Raw genomic sequence first — 21,163 nt, forward strand, 5'->3', positions numbered from 1 at the left:
TTTGTGAAGGAAGGGGGGGTAACCTTGTAGGGACCCGAAATCGGCCACCCCAGGATATGTCTCTTTGGCATCAGGATTGTTTTGGGCTGATTGCTTTCGATAAACTGGGACAGGGAAGGAGGCTCTGGGGAATGGAACTTGCCCTTGCTGGGACACATTTACATTTGTAAGGTAAATCTCTACCTGTAAAACGTGCCTCCCTCTCTGTACCAGGAAGAAGAGGAGAGATGACCTTGTCCCTAGAAGCTCTTAATGGGGAAGGCAAGAACTTAAGTTGGTTGCTGTCTGGCAATCTCATGTAACTGGTTTAGGGTGGTGGCGTCTAACCTTTCTAACCTTTACTTAATCCGATTTGATTCTTGTCTAAAAGTCATGGGATCACCCAATGACCAGACCCCACCTGCACTGATACCATTTTAACTTTTTTTTCATGTTCTTTCCTTTGTCTTGGAAAGAGATGAATCATATACCTATGCCTTAAAATTAGCCGTGACCCTCAACTCGGGGCAGCAGCAGGAGCTCTGACTGCCCGTGGGTCCTGTCCCCACGCACCAGCTCTGCCTGCCCATGGGTCCTGTCCCCATGCCAGCGGGGGCAGCAGCAGCAGCCCTGCCTGCCCATGGGCCCTGTCCCTATGCCAGCGGGGGCAGCAGAAGCAGTGGCAGCAGCAGCAACAGAAACTCTGACTGCCCATGGGTCCTGTCCCCATGCTATTCTATTCTCTAAATAAAAGAGCACTACTGCCAGATCTTAAGAGTCTAAGAAATCTTTCTTTCGACTCCTCGTCTCACCGACCCCACATCAATAGACACAGTTCCTGCCTTCACAGAGCTGGTCTGGTGGGGGATTTGGACACGTAAATAGGTATTACCAACATGAGGCTATGAGAGTGGAAGTACAGGATGTTGAGAGGCCCATAGGAATACCATCTATCCCAGGCTTGGAGGTCAAAGAAGGCTACCATGAGAAAGTTACATAAAAGTTGATACAAGAAGACTGAGCAGGACTTAGACAGGTAAAGAGAAGGGGGAAGAGTACTCTAGGAACAGCATGTTCAAAGACTGAGTGGCAAGAAAGAGCTTGAAGCATTTGAGGAACTGAAATAAATTCAGTGTTATTGAAGCCTGACATACAAGATGGAAGTTGTAGCAAGAATTGAAGCTGGAGGTAGATGGGGCCACGTCATGCTGATCTTTAGAAACCAAATTAGGAAGTGAGAAACTAGTGGGAAGACATAAAAGAGCTTTAATCAAGGAAGTTACTTGATCAGATTTGCATTTTTAGAAAAATTGCTCTGGCTGCTGCTGTTTGGGGTCAGGATAGGAAGGGCAGAATAGCTGTATGTACCGAGACCACTTCTGAAGACCAATTCAGAAACTGTTGTAGTAATCCAAATCAGAGATGATGGTGGCCTGAACCTGGAGGCAGGAAGTAGGGATGGAGAAAAATGGACTGATTAAGGAGATATTTAAGAGAGGCATCCCTGTGGATGAATGTGGGAACATGATGATCAGAGAACCTGGTGGATAGTAGTATCATTCCATGAGATAGGGAACATAGGAGCATTAGGAGCAGTTGATGTGGTGGGTCACTGGGGACAATAATGGGCTCAATTTCAGATATGTTGAGTTTGAGGTGCTGTGGAATACCTAAAGGAAAATATTTAATAGGTAGTTGGATAAACAGTTCAGAAGCCGTCCCTGAGAAAGCGTTATAGCTTTGTGAGACATCACATAGAGCTGATGTTATGGCTCTAAGTGACACACAGAGCCATAGAAATGGGTGGTGAGAAAATACTCATTGTGGCTAGAGTGAGGTGAAAAGAACGCCAAAGAGAGAAAACTTGAGAAACTCTGATAATTAAAGGATTGGTATAGAAATGGGAACACAAGAAAGAAAGTAAGAAAAAGTGGCCAAGGCAGTATGAGGAAAACTTGGAGAATATGGTATCACAAAGCCAAATGAAGAGGGGGTTTAAAAGAGGATGACATCAACAATAGCAATGCTGTTGAATGATGAAAAAAGGAATGATAAACATCCATAGAATTTAGCAACAAAGTCAGTGAATTTACCAAGAGTGGTTTTTGTAGGAGCCAGAAGCCTGATAACAGTGGATTGAGGAGTGGGTGTGATATGAAGAAATGAAACTACTGAGTGTAGTCAGCTTTTCTAAGAGGTGTGTGACTATGACAAAGAAGATAAGGTGGTAGCTGGAGAGACATGCTCCCCTTTGTTTGGAAGAAGGAAAGAAGGGTAGGAATAATTGCAGAAAACTTTCTGATTTTGGAGCCAGGAACTGAGGAAGTTCTTGTTTAATGGCTTCTGTAGTATTTTCTCTGTGCAATAAGAGGTCAGGTCATCTGCTATGAGTGAGGTGAAAGGGTCTGAGATTTGAAGAGACAGGAGAAACTGAATAATCATTATGAAAAATGGAAGAGAGGACAGACAAAAGAGACATGGAAGGATTTCTGGAAAATACTATTAGCTGAGTTGACGTTGAAGACCTTGAATTTATATTTGCACCAGTTTTGTAGGCTGTATGATTTTTACCAACAATAGTAAGCAGTCAAGGTATGACGTGGAGAAGGTGATTCAGAGTTGTTTTTCCAGGTAGGTGCAACAGAAGGTCCATAGGAGAGAGCTGAGGATATTGGCAAGTGACTAGTAGAAAATATAAAAGGAAGGGAAGACAGCAGAAGGTTAGTAAACAGGATGAAAGTGGACTGATCAAGGAACCAGAGGTCTTCATAAAATAGAAGTATAGCTTTAGAGGGAGATATCGAGTGAGAAAACAGTAAAGAGAGAGGGCTGTAGTCAGAAAGTGGGACATCTGAATATGTTATTTCAGAGGTGGAGCAATCTTAGGCTATAAAAGGATTCAAGATAGGGCCATTGGAATGGGGAAGCTCAAGTGGAGAGGCAAAAAAGATCACTGAAATTGAGAAGCTACAAAAACTGAGAGACCAGGGTGTTAGAAATGTCCATGAGAAAGGTGAACTCATGGCAGAAGAGGAAAACAATGAACTAGCAGCTAAATTCTTCAATGAATGTTGGAGAGTGATTAGGAGATAAGTAGATGCCAGTAATAAGGAGGAGTAGGGTCTAATAAAGCCTGATGTGATAAGCTTTAAAGGAACATGAATTTTATTAGTATTATTATTTTTTTTTATTGAGTTAATGATAGGTTACAATCTTGTGAAATTTCAGTAGTACATTATTGTTTGTCAGTCATGTTGTAGGTGCACCCCTTCTCCATTTGTGCCCACCCCCCACAGCCCCTTTCCCCTGGTAGCCACTAATCTGTTCTCTTGTCTACATTTTTAAATTCCTCATATGAGTGGAGTCATACAGAGATTGTCCTTCTCTAACTGGCTTATTTCACTTAACATAATTCCCTCAAGGTCCATCCATGTTATTGCAAATGGGACGATTTTGTTATGTTTTACAGCTGAGTAGTATTCCATTGTATATACATACCACATCTTCTTTATCCAATCATCTGTTGATGGGCACTTCATGAATTTTTACATGAGAGCAGCAATGGGGAGCACAGGGTGTCTAGACTGAACTTCAGATCCTAAGGCAGGTGGTGTAGGAAACTAAGCATCCTCCACTTGAGAGAGCTGCAGGTGAAGTAGTTTCCATTAGAAAGAAACACAGCCAGGAGACCACAGAGGAGCATGTTGAAATGAAAAGAGGATAAGAATTGGATTCACACAATATTTGGCTCCAAATTCTAACTCTATCATTACAACCTGATAGAAGCTAGGAAAGCTGCTTCACTAACCTCTGAGCCCCCTAGTTTGTTTGTAATCACTGTGAAAGATGACAGGAGTGAGCCATATTAAAATGGAGCCAGAGTAGTGATTTCAGAGGAAATGCCTAGCACGTCTTGTTCTTTTTTTATCTTCCAAACTGGACCAAACTACCCATGTTCCAAGAAGTTAGTAAGGACAAAAATATCCTGTTTGTAAGGATTGATAAAACTGGACTTTACTGATGACTGAATCACTAACCAATCAATGAAGTACAAGTCTAGCTTTTTGCCTGATGACTCAGTCTCAAGCCAATCTATGAAGTACAAACCTAGCCTTACCTCATCCAGCACCAACGAACTCTTCCTTAATACAACTTACCTCATCTTCCTCACTTTTTCCCATAAAAACCCTGAACCCTTCTTCTGTAATTGGAGCACATTTGAGTTTCTACTTGAATCTGTCTCCCGAATTGCAATTCTTGAGATCCCCAATACACTTTTTGCTTCTCTTGCAGTTTATGCCTCTTATTTGTTGACATTACCTGGTGTCAGAAGTGGGATCCAGAGTGGGTGACCTCCAATTCCAGCGCCACTGCACGGACATGAGCAAGACATCTGCAAGAGTGTCTTGTGCTTTACTGTGTCCCCCTGGCAGCTCCAGCTGCTGGTGGTAAGTCCTCCTGGGCCAAATCTCCCATCTTTGGTAGAAGTTCAGACTCTTTATTTGGGTGTCCTTTGATACTAGTTCTGGCCATCCTTTCATTGTCAGCTTGGTTAAGGAACTTCTGTTTGTTTTGATCCTTTGTTGGGCCTTTTGTTTTGCTGGTAAGGACTTACAAATGGGAAGTCCATTTTCTAAGGGGACTGCCAAAGGGCAGCCCCTCTTTTGAGACTCCTGCTGGTTTTATGCTTGAAGAATATGGATTTCTACATGTCGATTTTTGTCCTGTTGGAATCACATTACTCAGGGTGATTTGAGGCTTCAATTGGCCTAAATGGGGCTCCTTTGAAATTCCTAAATTGATTCACTTGCGTACTCAATTGGAAAAAAGTTATCAAACCATACAAATTGAATGGGAAGCGTATTTCAACTGGTAGCTTGAGGCCTCTAAATGAAGCACTGAAAAAATTGCTCCTCTGCAAGCTATTAATTCTAAACTCACTGAGGCCAATTCAGACCTCTCTCAACTTGCATTTTTCTCTCTGTCCTTTGAAGTTGTAAATTTCACCATGTCTTTAGAATGTAAACAACCCAGGAGACAACTGTCTCCTGGGCTTTTGCCATCTGGAAGAGTTTCCCTGTTTGGGCCACTTACAGCGGCTCATGGCTATTGCCATCTGGAAGAATTTCTTCATTTGAGACAGCCATGGCTGCTGCTGTCTGAGGGTTTACTCCTTATCTGCTGAGTGCTCAAATTCTGTCTTTTGTGTCATTTGTCCAAATAGCTATAGCCAGTGGGTCAGAAGCCTAGAAACAACCTGGAGCTTGCAACTGGCATTTCTATCTCTTTGTCTCTCTGTCCAGCTGTGCTTTAATATGGGAATTTCATCTTCTAAAAGTTCCTGAGAAATTTTTCCCTAAGGAACTCCAGCTGGGTTTATATTCAAGTACTATGGTCCTTCCTCTTACGAATTTTTGTCCCAGTGGACCAATAATACTAAAGATTATTTAAAATTATGGTGGCCACTTTGGGGCTCTTTTGAGTTTCCAAAATTTGTCTTTACATTTATTTACTAGATTTGAGAACCATGGACCAGACAAATTGAATGCAATCTTTAATTTCTAAAGAATCAAGCACGCCACCTTTGGGCACACCTGCTTAAAAACTGTGCTTCCAGAAGCTGTAAATATTGACAATGAACAGCAAAATCTTACTAAGCTTGCTTTGTGTCCTGAAAGCTTGGTTTGGTAACTGTCAACCTGGGGGCCAAAATACAGTCAGACAGAAATGTGGATTGCACGCCATTGCGGCTGGATATGGTGCGCAGAAATGAGGGTTAAACTTCATTTATGGCTAGGCTCCTACCAAACTGCCACCAGCCTCAGGGGAATTACATTGACCATTAGAAGGAATGTTTCAATTAGATAAAATCATTTAAGAAGTCTACTTAAAAGCAAAGGTTTCAAAATTCCAAAATAGCCTTACTGAAAGTTTTGTTGCAAAAAAGCTAATGAAAAATTAATATATGAGGTACTTAGAAGAAAAGACTATACACAAGTCTGTTAAGTTAATGCCTTTACAGACATCCCCATATCTACCTTTGAAGGAGGGTCTGATATGGGCGCCTCCCAGAGTTAACAAGACTCTGAGAGATTTTCTGGTAAACTGCTATGTTATTCCCTTAAACAATCAAGAGGAAACTAAAATTAAAAATTAATGGAGTTGTTTAATACTGCCAGATATATTTACTGTTTGTCCCTGCTGAAACCTTACAAGATATTTGAAAGCATTTAGTAACTTATGATCAGAAATGGGCCAAATTGGAAGCTAATATTTAGAGCCAGATAGGAAATCTTTTTAAGGCCTTCTTCCATAAGTTAAAATAAAACTATGTATCCTGAAGGAAAGAAGCAAATTAGGTATGATGTAATTGGACAGGTATATCAAACTATGATGTCATTTAAGTTACAACCCAATTTCTGAGGAATTGAGAGCAACTCTCCTTATCTTACAACTCTTTGCAAAATTGGAAATGTAGCTCTAGAGGCAGTTCAGATTCCATCCATTCCCTTTTACTAACTCCAGAAACCTCCCTTATTTATCTCAAAAGGCTTGTCACCTCCCCGTCAACTGTTATCTAGACCAGTTGAAGAATGGAGGAAAAAAGAGGCAAACATCTATAAAAGCACCCTTGCCCCAAATCTAGCATCTTAAAGTGTCTTCTCCACAAATATTAGTAGAAAAATAGCTTTAGCCATCTAAGCAAGATAACCTTAATTTATTCCATCTGCCAAAAACAAAATTTGAATCCAACTATTTTTTCATAACTAGTGAGGTTTGTATTACTGTACTTTATTCATGGCAGTAATTTTAAAACAATAACTATGGGGTCTCTATGCATGTGTATCTATATATATGCATGTTGTAAACGCGATATTTTTCTACCTCTAGATGGTATTATCAAATTTAATTTGTAGAGAGCTCTATTTAATTGGCTTAAAACCAAATAAGCACTATATAAATTGAGTATACTCTCAAAAATATAATAGAAGCTAACCCAAATGTTTTTCAAGTGAACGTGACAAAATTTTTGCTCTTCCTAGGTTTACTAAAACTCAGACACATTCCTGTTATCTCTGTTATGAAATTTGGCAGCAAAAAAATTGATGGCTGACTTTGTCTAATGTTTCATGAAATTTTTGCAGGTAATCTAAACATAATTATTGGGAAGAAGTAAACTAAATAGATGTAAGTAAAATAAAAAGGTTTTCAGGTGAACTTTTTAACAATAATTGTGTATTATTGTACACGTGCTTAAAAATAGCTTCCAAAATCTTTTTGGTAACTTGAAATCTTAGAATTTTGCTAAGTTAAATTAAGTGATAGAAAATTCATTGAATATCTAGATCATTTTCAAATAGGATAAAATACTGAACCATTAATTGCCAAACAAGTGTAAGTTTACCTACTTTTTGCTTCTTATTATAGAAAAACTAAAAGATGTTTGGATCTTTTAGCAAACATGTCTTGTGCCACATTTAAAAAAATTTTATGGTATTAGAAAATATATTTTCAGTGAAAGAAGGTATAAGGAATGGAGATATTGTTTTGTTAAGAAAGTAAGTTTGTCCTAAAGTAAACTGGTTAAGGGAAAGAAGAAAGGATAAATTCTGAATGTAAAAAGAAAGTTATAGAGGGTTTTGGGAAGAGGAACCCTGAGAAAAGTGTTTTATGCATAGTCAAGCTGGCTAGGAGTGGAATGAATTTAATTAAGTAAATGAATTTTAATATCAAATTAGAATTTGGTTTTTCTCTCAAAGGACAAAGTCTTCTCAGACTATTGGTTTGCCCTTAATAACAAATCATGAACAAAGTTTCTTTACCTTTAATGTAATCTGCCTAGGAAACAAAGATTCGGTGTTTTATCTTTCTCAGGTCTTTGTTAGAAAAGCTGAGTCTTTTCTATTAAAAGAACTAAGGTTTTGCAGCTATGTAACTTTCTATATTTGTCTTTGAAATCTTTTTGTCACTTTGGTTAAATAGATGATTAAACATTAAGTTTTATAACGATCTGTGATCCTATTTAGGCAATTGTTTAAAAAATTTCTTTGATATTTTTGACAAGCTTCCTCAATCAGATTCTAAATGAAGTCTTTTTTGACCTTTAGCTAACTTTGGGGTTTTTCAGAGGATCCCTGAAACATCTCAAAAGATTTGTTCTTTCTCCTCATAAAAAGAGGGATGTCAAACTAGGCTTATCTGATATGTTAAATTACATGGGAAACATCGTTAAATAAGAAATAACATTAAGCTTTATGTTATGCCTTTATAAGTATATGTTATAAGAGGTCTAGAAATTATGTGAAATTCCTGGAAACCTAATATCTCCTGGTATAAAACGCCTGTCATCAAAATTGAGGTTCATATTAAATATCAGGAAAGTACCTTAGCTGACTTTCATGCGAAGGCAGCAACAACAAAATCTATAAAGGTTATGACACATGTGGATGAAGTCCATTCTGCTTCTGCAAAAAAAGAAAAAAAATTGATTCTTCATTGCCAGACTTTTGCCAAACTGATGACTTTGTAACATGACAGCAGTCTGCTCCTGAATCAGAGAAATTAAGATGGGTAAACAATGACCGTAAATTAAACAAACAGTCAGGGCTGTGGGAAACCCAAGACGGCTGCTTGGTTCTTCCTGGCTCCCTGGCAAACCCCATTTTTTGTTTTTACATTCCTTCAAACCCATTTTTGTCCCTGCAGGCCTTAGAACTCCTCCCTCTGGGTCCTTTGACCACCTGCAGCTCAATTTCATCCAACTGCCACTTAGTATAGGTTATCATTATGTTCTTGTCATAGTACGTATGTTTTCCTGATGGGTTAAAGTCATCCTTTTCCACAAAGCTGATGTCCTCACAATTGCAAAGAAATGTATTTAGAAAATGTGTTTTCCACTTGAGACATACCTTCCAAGTCTACAGCGATCAAGGCACCCACATCACTGGGCAAATCATTTGAACCTTAATGAAAACCTTTCAGATTTCTTGGAATTATCACTGTTTCTAGCATCCTCAATCATTAGGCAACATAGAGAAAACTAATGGAAAACTGGATTCAAGCCAAAGAAATATTAAATTACATAAGACTACATGAACTGAGGAAGATGCTCTAACGTTTTGTTTTTCCAGATTTAAAGAAATCTTTTCTCTTAAGCGATCAACAATTTGGTATGATATACTTTTGTGAACAAAGACGAAACATTTACTTTTCCTCCCTACCTGATCCCTCTAGAATTCAGAAACTCTCACTGATATATATTCACGTAATTCTCTTACATAAATAATCAGGCCAAGTTTTTGTGTGTGTGTGTGTGTGAGAGAAAGATTGCTCCTGAGCTAACATCCGTTGCCAATCCTCCTCTTTTTGCTTGAGGAAGATTGTCACTGAACTAAGATCTGTGTCCATCTTCCTCTATTTTATGTGGGATGGTGATGAGTCATGCTAGGTCCACGCCTGGGATTAGAACCTGCGAACCCCAGGCCACCGAAGTGGAGCGTACGAACCCAACCACTACCTCACCGCCCAATTTTTGATGTAAACAAATTAGTTTTATTGTGAAAAAAATAAGGGTAATCGTAGAGAGAAAAGTTATGTTTGCACCTTTGTAGATATTGGATTCTAGTCCTCTTAACCATCTTTGAGGTTTGTTATATACTGACAGTCTGGACTCCCCTGACCTAAGGTATTGCTTTTGGTCTTGCCAACTATTTGCAGTACCCTCTTTGGAAAACATGAAGTAACTCCACATGGGATGGTCACTGGCAGATCAGTATATATTGGTACACAACCTTCTGCTGATCCCTTGTTGTCTTATGTTAGGACCCCCAGTTACTGTGAGTTTTTAATGTCTTATACTCAAGCCTATTGCCAACAAGTTAAAGAAGTTTTCCTGGATTCCAATTTAAAGGATCCTGTTGGTCACAGTCTAGAGCCTGGTGACTGGGTATTCTGAAAGCATCGTTAGAGGGAGACAGCCCTCAAGCCCCACTGGAAAGGACCTTAACAAGTGCTCCTGACCACTGACACTGCCTCAGAACTAAAAGGCAATGAACTTCGGAGATACATGTCTCAGCTAATGGAGGCTCCACCCGACATCCAGTGCTGTACAAACACGGGAGACCTCCTAATCAAGTTGACTAGGAAGAGAAGCAACTGACATCTGAGGCAGACATCCCCAGATGGCTGGACCGGGTCTGTATACCTTTCACTTGCTGTTGCTTCTTATCTTATGTTCTCCCCGTCTTTCTTGGAAAGACAATACTCTTATCTGCATATCTCAGTCTATTACAGAAGGGGGAAATCTTTCTGACTATTGGATTTGTCATCAGAAGCCCCATTCTGTAAATGAATCTAGAGAATCTTTTAGTACATTTAATTACCAATCTCTCCACGCTCTCTCCCCTAGTTCATTGTGCTAAGTGTCTAGAACTTCTTGCCTAACCAATCAAAAATCCAGAGATTTAAGTGGTGACATTTGTAACTATTGTAAATGCCTTTTGTCTTACTTGAGTAAACACCTCTGGCAAGGTAGAGACAGAACTAGACAGAATTCGGGCACAAGCTAAATGGTTGGATGCTGTGCCCACTGACATCCTGTCATTCTTTGATCTCTTTAGCTGTCTGCCCTCAGGCATTGCCTCCTTGTTCAGGTCGATTCTCTAATTTGGACTTAACATTTTGTTTGTTATTATAGGAATTCTCCTTGTTGTAAAACTTTGTCTCTTCCACATAGCTCAATGTTATAAAAACACCACTTGGGGGCTGGCCTGGTGGTTTACTGGTTAAGTTTGCACGCTCTGCTTCAGCAGCCCAGGGTTCACGGATTCAGATCCTGAGTGTAGACTTAAACCACTTGTCAAGCCATGCTGTAGCAGCATCCCACATACAAAATAGGGGAATGCTGGCACAGATGTTAGCTCAGGGCCAATCTTCCTCACCAAAAGAAAAGAAAAGAAAAGAAACCCACCACTCGGGTAATGGTTACTTAGCACTTTGAAATGATGACTAAGGCTTATGAAACTTCACGTGAGAAACTTAAATGATCTGCAGAAGATATTTATCCTTAAAATAACTGGCTAGTAGAAACTTCCTTTGCTCTGGAGCTCTTGTTGCTCAAATATAGCCTAAAGGCTCCTCAGGAAACTCCTTTCCCTCCTATGTGTGACATGACATACCAGGAATAAGACTTCCTGGTGACAAGGGACCAACAATGCATTGATGGCTGATCAGCAAAGCTTTCTAGTGTTTGATCAGCAATGCTTTTGGAGAAAGATCTTGATAAAAAGGGGAAAATGTGAAAGATGACATGAGTGGAGCTATATTAAAATAGAGCCAGAGGAGCCATTTCAGAGGAATTGCTTTTGTATGTCTTGTTTTCTTTAGCTTCCAAGCTGGACCAAACCACTAACATTCCAAGATGTCAGTAAGGACAAGAATATTCTACTTGTGAAGACTGATAAAACTGGACTTTGCTGATGACTGAATAGCTAGCCAATCAATGAAGTACAAGTCTAGCCTTTTGCCTGACGACTGAGTCTCAAGCCAATCTACGAAGTAGAAACCTAGCCTTACTTCATCCAGCACCAATGAACTCTTCCTTAATACAGCTTACCTCATCTTCCTCTCTTTTTCCTATAAAAACCCTGAGCCCCTCTCCTGTAATCAGAGCACATTTGAGTTTCTACTTGAATCTGTGTCTCCCGAATTGGAATTCTTGAGACCCCCCAATAAACTTTTTGCTTCTCTTCCAGTTTATGCCTCTTATTTGTTGACATCATTATGTCTCTGGCTTTTTCCCTGGTAATGTGGACTTCTTGATATCTACAATAAAGTGAGGAGACATCTCACTTATATTTTAAGTTTTGATTACTGCTCTTTTTTGCTTCTTGAGGTCTCATTCTTCCTCCTCCTCTCTTGCTTTCCCCAGACCTAGAGAGAACTCAGGGAGGGCTATTGCCCTCAGTAGAAATCTCTAGACATCTATATATTTTTTAGTTCTTGCATCTGAATCATAAACTATTAAAGCTGGAAAAGCCCTTGGAGACTTTCTTGTTTAATCCATGCAGATTACAGATATACTGGACATTTGTCATTTTTGGCTACCTAGCATCCAACTCTCCTCTGTTTCTAAGTGCCCTGATCTCCCTTTCAGGGAAATTCTCCATTGTAAGTGAAGGCAGTTCCTCTGTCTGCCTCTTACTGCCTCCTCTCACCGTGGAAGTAAAGAGGGATAGATTGTTTCTGTATTTCCTTCCCGAGATGGCTAGTAGGTTAGCATGTGACCTAACCTTGGTCAATGAGATGATCATTCTCAGAACTTTGAATCTTATTCAAGTGGCATTGTGACAGAGACTGTCAAATGTTCACCAAATCCCATTTTCTTATCTTCCTGGGTACAGAGATGGACTACGTTTTCCTTGCAGTTAAGTGCAGCCATGTGACTTGAGTTCTGGACAATGGAATGTAGATAGAAGTGATGCCCAATATCTAGGCCTGACCTGTACAACTCTCCTACGTGTGATCTTTGCTCTCTCTTTTCCCAACCATTGGCTGAATGGAGAGGACTCCATGGACAATGGAGGAGGACAGAGCCACAAGATGGAAGGAGTCTGGGTCCCCGAGAAACTGTCTGGAGGAGAGCTGCCCAGGAAAGCCACTAGACCAGGAGCACGCATGTTGGACTGTTGTGTGAGGCAGAAATAAACCTTCATTGTGGAGAAGCTCTGTAATTTGGAGGTTGTTTTAGTATTTATCTCATCTGATTAAAACACAGAATGTTTGGTATGAGTTTTATTTTAACAATAGCAGTGACACAAATCAAGCTATTCTTGCTGACAGATCTTGGGAGGTTCCTGGTTTTGTCCATTGTCTAATCCTTTTCTTTTAGCTTCTCATCATTCTGCAAGCCACCAATATCCTTACCACATATTTTCCCTTTTCTGGCTTAAAATAACCAAACTTGGTTTCTGTTGCTTATAATCAAGAATCTAGACTCCTTCATCAGATAAGAAAATGAGGCCTTAAATGGTAAGTGATTTGCCCTAGGGCACAATTCATAATTGGCAGATCTAGGATTATAAACCTGACCTTGTATCTCCTGATTCAGTGTCCCTTCCACTATACTATTGGGGATTCAAAAGAGCTCCAATAATTAGCACTCCTCTTCCCCACTAATTTCTAAACCAATTGAGAAATAAGACTCAGGAAATGGCAAATAAAGGTATATAACACCTTCATTACTGGAAATGGCTAGGTTGGAGGATATAGCCTCCCCACGTGGCAGGCCTGCCTCTGTGAGACTGCTCTGCAGAGAACAGTCAAGGAAAACTAGTGTTCACTGTTGACAACTTGCTTCTATGTAGAAAGAAAACAGGAAGAGGCTAGACTGCACACAGTATCTTTTTCCAAACTTTCTACTTAGAGAAGTCACTACTTCAACTGAGGAAGAGTGAGAGGGTGGACAGAAGTCAGTACTATAATGTTAATGACTAACTCTTTGCATAAAAACCAGGAAATAAGATATATATATATATCTATATATTTAGTGCTTGCATCTGAAGCATAAACTATTAAAACTAGAAAAGCCCTTAGGGACTTTCTTGTTTAATCCATGCAGATTACAGATATACTGGGCGTTTGTCATTTTGGCTTCTAGAAATATTTTATTTTGGGGCTGGCTCCGTGGCCGAGTGGTTAAGTTCGTGCGCTCCGCTGCGGCAGTCCAGGGTTCGGATCCTGGGCGCGAACATGGCACGGCTCGTCAGGCCACGTTGAGGCGGCATCCCACATCCCACAACTAGAAGGACCTGCAACTAAGATATACAACTGTGTACGGGGGGGTTTGGGGAGATAAAGCAGAAAAGAAAAAAGAAAAAAAAAAAAAGATTGGCATCAGTTGTTAGCCCAGCTGCCAATCCTTAAAAAAAAAAGAAAAATTTATTTTATTTCTGACAATGTGCAAAACATTGAAACAAATTCCCCTAATATTGTACCTATCACAGATAAGTGTTGTTAGTTGTTTAGTTTATATCCTTCCTTAGGACCATGCTGAAGTTGAGAGTTGTGGTATTTATGAATTAATTTGTGTGAAGCATTCATCACCTGGTATGGTGCCTGGTACAGTAGGAACTCATAAGAGCCCAAAAATGAACACAACCCAAAAGTGCATCAACAGATGAATAGATAAGTAAAATGTGGTATATCCATACAATGGATAAATAAAATATAGTAACCCATCCATATTATTTGGCAACAAAAAAAATGAAGTACTGATACATTCTATAATGTGGATGAACCTTGGAAACATTATGCTAAGTGAAAGAAGCCAGTGACAAAGGACCACATATTGTATGATCCCATTTATACAAAATGTTCTGAATAGGCAGATCTACAAAGATAGAAAGTAGATTGGTAGTTGCCTAGGAGTTGGGGAGAAATGGGGAGTGATGTCTAATAGATACAGGGTTTCTTTTTGGGGTGATGAAAATGTTCTAATATTGATTCTGGTAATGGTTGCACAACTCTGTGAATACACAAAATCCATTGAATTGTATGCTTTAAATGGGTAAATTGTATGGTATGTGAACTATATCTCAATAAAGCCATTATATATATATATTTTTTTGCCTGAGGAAGATTAGCCCTGAGCTAACATCTGTGCCAGTCTTCCTCTATTCTGCACGTGGGATGCCTCCACAGCATGGCTGATGAGTGGAGCACGTCCACACCCGAGGTCTGAACCTGCAAACCTAGACTGCTGAAGCAGAGCATATGAATCTTTTAACCACTCGGCCACGGGGCTGGCCTCCCAATTCATTTTTAAAGAAGAAACTCATTCTGTGAGAGCCACATGTAGGATACGCTCAACACAGAAGGCAGGAAAAGGTCCAGAGAATCCCAGGAGAAGAGGAAGTCCCAGAGGGAACCCGTGCGATCCTTTCTGGCCAACAGTTACAAAAAAGGTTCTGTTCCTAGAGGTCAGATAACAATCTGGTGATTTCTGAGTCAGAGAAGGACAACTTAATGCCACAAACGGTCTCTGGGACCCATAGGGAAAATAACCTTCCCCCTCCTGGGACCAGAGAAGAAGGAGATGCCAAGGGCGGAGAAGCCTAAAGTCAAGGGAAAGGAATGAAAGAGACCTCACTTCTCAGGCCTGTGGAGCAAGTTGGGGCAGAGCTGGAGATGAAAGTGAGGATCCAGGCAAGAGTAGGCAGAGTCAGAAAGGCTGCAAGGCTGGTGCTTGCAGGTGTGTGCAGAGCTGGGGACCTGGGCCAGCCCTCTGAGGGAGAGGGAGAGAGTGAGAGCATCTTCATCATCTCTGGGAACCAGAAGTTTCTGGAGTAAGCCATGAACCAGTCTTGGTCCCACAGCCTCAGGTCATGACCACAGTGTTTGTGGGTGAGGCTTATACAGTTCCAGGAAAGAAAAAGAACATTTACTTACAAAGGAAAAAGATTAGACTAGCTTTGGACTTATACTATGACAGAAATTAAAATGCAAGAATGTTATACCTAGCCAAGACATCATTCATCAGGGCCAATTGATGACATTTCTGGAAATACTGTACAAGATGTGGTGGAGATTGCTAACATTCCTGTAAAATTCAGCCTTCCCCTTTTCTGTGGGATTATAACTATAGCCTGGAACATGACGCTATTCTGCCCTACTACCCTCACCCCAAACAAAGTTGTCTCCAATAGAATGTGCTCAGAGTGTTATGTGCCTTTTCTGAGCCCAGCAATGTAAGATCTGTGTGTTCCTCCTCCACACTCTCAGGAAGATGTCCTGCGACCCAGTTTCAATGAAGGAGAAACCAGATGGGAGATGCCTGGGTCCATAAATGATTGTGTGGAAGCACACCTGCTAATGACCTGGAACGTATGCCCTGAACTGTGACATAAGAGAAAGAAAAACTTCAGTTTATTTGAGCTATTGCATTTTGGGGTTCCTTTATTATAAAAATTTAATCTTTAATTCACGGGGATTCAAAAAATATATCATCCATAACTTTATCTGAAGAAAATAAAGAGTACTCTAACTAGTCTTCAAGGTGGGGGAAAGAAAGACTGATAAACGATAAATCTGTACTCTAAATAGATCACAACATTACAACTGGGAATTTGAAATAAAAGTATAAAGTAAGGACTCGCGAAACAGCACACGCATACTGAAAGGGAATTCCTAACACCAAACTAAAAAATGTAAACTATTTCAGGGTGTCAGTGATCTATTGTTATGTAACAAACCACCCCAAAACATAGTGGCTTAAAATAACAATTTGTTGTTTCTCATGATTCTGTGATTGGCTGGGCTAAGCTGAGGAGTTCTGCCCCACTTGGTTTGACTGGGGTCATTTCTTTGGATGCCCTCAGCTAGGAAGTTGGCTGGAAAGTCCAAGATGGCTTAGCCCACATCCCTGGAACCTTGGCAGGGAAGCTCAGGGACTTCTCTGTCTTCATGTGGTCCCTCTAGCAGGGTGGCCGGACTTATTTACATGGTGGCTCCAAGAAAGCAAAGACAGAAGTTGCCAGTTCCCTTAAAGCCTATAACTATCACAGTGTCACTGCCCTGCAATTTATTGGTCAAAGCGAGTCATAGGCCAGCCCAGATTCAAGTGGAGAGGAAACTGACTCTACCTCTTGATGGGAGAAGCATGATGCACATACAGAGAAGGGAGAAATTGTTGGTGGCCATCTTTTGGGAACAATCTGTCATAGTTAGCCTTCTGGCCATAACAATTCACATCCCTTTCCAGTCAAAATACACTCACCTCCTCAACCATGATGGCATTAGATCAAGTCCAGGATCTCCCATCTAAACCAGGCCCATGAAGAAGAAACTCCTCTGGTATAGTTTACTGGATTCACCTGCTCAGGTGCAAGGTTTTCAATCCAGAGACCTGTGAACTAAAAAGACAGGTTATGTTCCCCTTGCCCGCCAACCCCAACCCAATACACCTGATGATACAGAGACATAATGGCTCCAGTGGACACTTCTGTTCAAAAAGAGGAAGAACAGAAAGCACATACCAGTCATTGATCCCCAGTAATTCACTACCTGGGCATCTGCTGTCAGCTTCTCCTACTCTAAGAACAGGAGATGTTCTTTGTTTTCTTCTCTAGGAATGGTTTCACAATCCACTTTTTCAGAGGCTTTTGCGTCTGTCCTCTGAGATTGTGGCTTTGCTCCCTGAGGAAGCTTTCTTTTCCATAAGAAATGGTTGCTATTTGCAGCTGAGCAGCTTTTTCTGCTTCTTTCTGCTCGTAGAAACTTGGGGCCCAGAGATCTTCTTCATTTCAAACTGTCATTGCTCCTTATAGTCTAAGGTTTTGGCTTTGACAAAACACTTCCCTTAAAAACTTTGTGGATATTTTATGAATGTTACTGGGTTCACTCCATGCCCCCCCAACCACATCCATACTTCTCTCTGAGACAGAACTCTCTTTACTTTGGGTGTGTCAGATTGCTATGGGACGATACCCTTGTATTTCTTAGAAGCCCTCTCATCTAGAAGAGAGGGTCTATGAGGCACTGCTTAACTCCTTATGAGGTCTTATGGCTGCACTCTTGAGTTGATCTTGACCTCAAGGCCATATTTTGCCTGCAATGTCCTAGATTTGATGTTTCTTCTGAGGCCATTTCTTATTTTGACGATATTTTTCTAGCTAGAGGGACTGTCCTGGACCCTTTATATTTTGTCTAATTTCTGCTTGAAAACAAAACAGTTCCTTCTTTAGCTTACTTCTCTTTTGCAATACTTTATCATACGTGGTTAAAATAAATTAATAGGAACTTTTAATATTCTTCCTGGAAATTTCCCAATCCAGATCCACAAGTTCATAAAATACGTTTTCTATCTTCTAAGTTATGGGTGGCAGTGCTGCATAACACTGGTTAGTCTTTCTCCAGCCTCCAATAATAATTTCCTCACTGCTCCTCCAGCCCCCACTAACAGTCTCCTTGCTGTCTTTCCAGAATCTGCCTGCTTCCTGGTCCCAAAATCAATGTCACGTGTTTTAGGTTTTAGTTATGGCAGCACTCCACTTCTAGATATCAATTCAGCAACAGTTACCTATTGCTAAATAACAAAGCACCTCAAAATTTACTGGCTTAAAACAAGCACCATTTGTTTATTCATGATTCTACAGTTTGGGCTTAGCTGGGCAATTCTTCTGCTTATCTTGCCTGGGCTCACTCCTGAGGCCGCAGTCATTCAGCGACCTGAAGGATCTAAGATGGTTCCACTCATATGTATGGGGCCTTGGGGCCTTGGTGCTGGCCAAGGGGTCACTCTCTGCATGTGATTTTTCATCACTTAACAGTTTAACCCACCCAACCTTGACACAGTGGTGGAATGTTCCAAGAAAGTGAAAGCAGAAGCTGCAAGGGCAATTGAGGCCTACACTTGGGAATTCACATGATATCACTTGTGTCACATTCTATCGGTCAAAATAATTCACAAGGCCAACCCAGAAACAAGGGGTAGAGAAAAAGACTTCCTCTTTGATGGGAGGAGTTGCAAAGAATTTACCATATTTAATCCCTCACAGGTAACTGCAAAAATTTTAAAGCAAATATAAGATTTAACAATTTTATGTTGAAAGCAACATAGCATAAAGAAGATACAGATGCTCAATATCACCATCTATTTAACACATTACTAGAAATTTTATCCAGTGCAATCAGGCAAGAAAATGAAATAAAAGTTATATGCTTGGAAAGGAAGAGATAAATTTGTCACTATTCTCTATATAGTTGGAAAATTAGAAAATTAAAAAAATATGGATAAACTATTAGAATTAATAAACGAATTTAGCAATGGTGCTGGCTTCAACACCAACATACAAAAGTTAATTGTAATTCTATATTTATACTAGAAATAAACAATTAGAAAATGAAATTTTAACATTTAAAATACCATAAAATATCAAATATCTAGAATAAATCTAAAAAAGATGTGAGATCTCTACACTTAAAAACTATAAAACATTATTAATAGGAATTACAGACACTTAAATAAATGGAGAAATATACCATTTTCATGGATTGGAAGATTCAACCCTATATAATGCTATCTTAGGTTTCTAGGCCTGCTGTAATAAAGTCCTACAAACAGAAATTTATGGTCTCACAGTTCTGGAGGCTAGAAGTCCCAACAAGGTACCAGCAGAGCCATGCTCTCTCTGAAACCCGTATGAGAGAATCCTTCCCTGCCTCTTTTAGCTTCTGGTGTTTATCGCCAATCCCTGGTTTTCCTCGGCTTGCAGGTGCAGCACTTCAATCTCTGCCTCAATTGTCCCCTGGTGCTCTCCCTCTTGTGTCTGTCTCTATGTCTCCTCTTCTTATAACATGACACCAGTCGTACTGTATTAAGGGCCAACCATATTCCAATATGACCTCATCTTAACTAATTACATCTGCAACAATTGTATTCCCAAATAAGGTCACATTCAAAGGGTTAGCACTTCAACATATCTTTTTGGGAGACAAAATTCAACACAACCAATAACAAATGCCAGTGCTCCAAAACAGGTCTACAGCTTTAGTGCAATACTAAATAAAATCCTAGCTGATTCCAAAATTTATAAGGAAAATTTTATCACATTTGGCAAGCTGATTCGAAAATTTATTTGAATATGCAAAGGATGAAGAAAAGCCAAGACAACCTTAAAGAACATACTGGGAAGGAGGATATCAAGATTTTTTATAAAACTGTTACAGAAATTAATACAATGTTATATTTCCACAAAGAGAGACAAAAGGAATAGATTAGGTAGTCCTGAAACAAACCCATACATTTACAGACAACTTGCCTATGCAAAGGTGACAATACAGAGCAGTGGGGGAAAGGATAGGCTTTTAAAAAATAGTGCTTAATCAGTTTGACATTCACATGGAAAAAATTAAACCTGACTTACCTCACACCCTACACAAAACCCAACTTCAAGTGGACTGTAGATCTAAATGAGAAAGACAAAGTAATAAGTTCCAGAAATTAATAAGGACTTTTGGCAGGAATATATTTCTTTTCTTTTTTTTTTTTGAGGAAGATTAGCCCTGAACTAACATCTGCTGCCAATCCTCCTCTTTTTGCTGAGGAAGACTGGCCCTGAGCTAACATCAGTGCCCATCTTCTTCTACTTTATATGTGGGATGCCTACCACAGCATGGCTTGACAAGTGGTGCATATGTCCACACCCAGGATCTGAACCAGTGAACCCCGGGCTGCAGAAGTGGAAGGTGCAAACTTAACTGCTGTGCCACCGGGCCGGCCCCCAGGAACATATGTCTTAACAAGACACAAGAAACACTAAGCATAAAGGTCTTCCATGTTCATCAAAAAATATCAATAATAAAATGGAAAGGCTGGCCACTGAGTAGGAAAAGATATTTGCAATACACATATTCAACAAAGGATTCCTACCCAGAATATAAATCCAGGAGAAAATGGCAGACAAATCCAATACAAAAATGGGTAAGAGACTTGAACAGGTACTTCATAAAAGAGGATATCCAGATACCCAAAAACATGAAAATGGACTCAACCTCATTAGTAATCTAGGAAATCCAAATTAAAAACATGAAATACCCTTATACTCCCTAGAATGGTTAAAATTAAAAAGATGTACAGTAGTAGTTATTGGCAATGATATGGGGCAACTGGAACTCTCATACATGGCTGGTGGGAGTGCAAACTGAAATCACTACTTTCTAAAACTGTTTGACATTATCCAGCTAAGTTTTACAAATACATGACAAGCAATTTCAATGGTAGGTATAAATCTAGTATATGTACATATGTGCCACAAAAGACAGGAATGTTCACAGCTGCATTACTCTTAAAAGCCTAAAATGAGAAACAACTCAATAAGTCTATCACTAGTAGATGGTAGATGGTTAAATTGTAGCGTATTCATAAAATGGAATACTACACAGCAGTCAAAATGAATGAATAGCCCCACAAATCATGGATGTAGCTCCAAAACAATGTTGAATGAAAAAACACCAAATCCTGACTTTGGACAAGTTAATTAATCTTTTCATTTATATCTCTGAGATAAAAATTTGTATCTCTGGGGGTTGTGATGAGGACTAAGTGGAATGACGTATGTCAAATGCTCAGCAAGCACTTGGCTTAACAAATGTCAGGTATCATTTATCATTATTTTCTTTTAGCAGG

General features: G+C 39.8%; 1 long non-coding RNA gene across 1 annotated transcript; it reads right to left on the reverse strand.

Annotated features, from left to right (window-relative positions):
- Nucleotides 1–8,364: 8,364 nt before the first annotated feature.
- LOC138920530 (uncharacterized) lies at nt 8,365–20,009 on the reverse strand. The gene is made up of 3 exons (XR_011431880.1): nt 19,902–20,009; nt 16,754–16,889; nt 8,365–8,444 (listed from the first exon to the last, which is right to left on the reverse strand). It is a non-coding gene; the product is annotated as an uncharacterized lncRNA (long non-coding RNA).
- Nucleotides 20,010–21,163: the final 1,154 nt, after the last annotated feature.

The sequence above is a fragment of the Equus caballus genome, chromosome 2 (genome assembly GCF_041296265.1).
Source record: "Equus caballus isolate H_3958 breed thoroughbred chromosome 2, TB-T2T, whole genome shotgun sequence".
Lineage (NCBI taxonomy): Eukaryota > Metazoa > Chordata > Mammalia > Perissodactyla > Equidae > Equus > Equus caballus.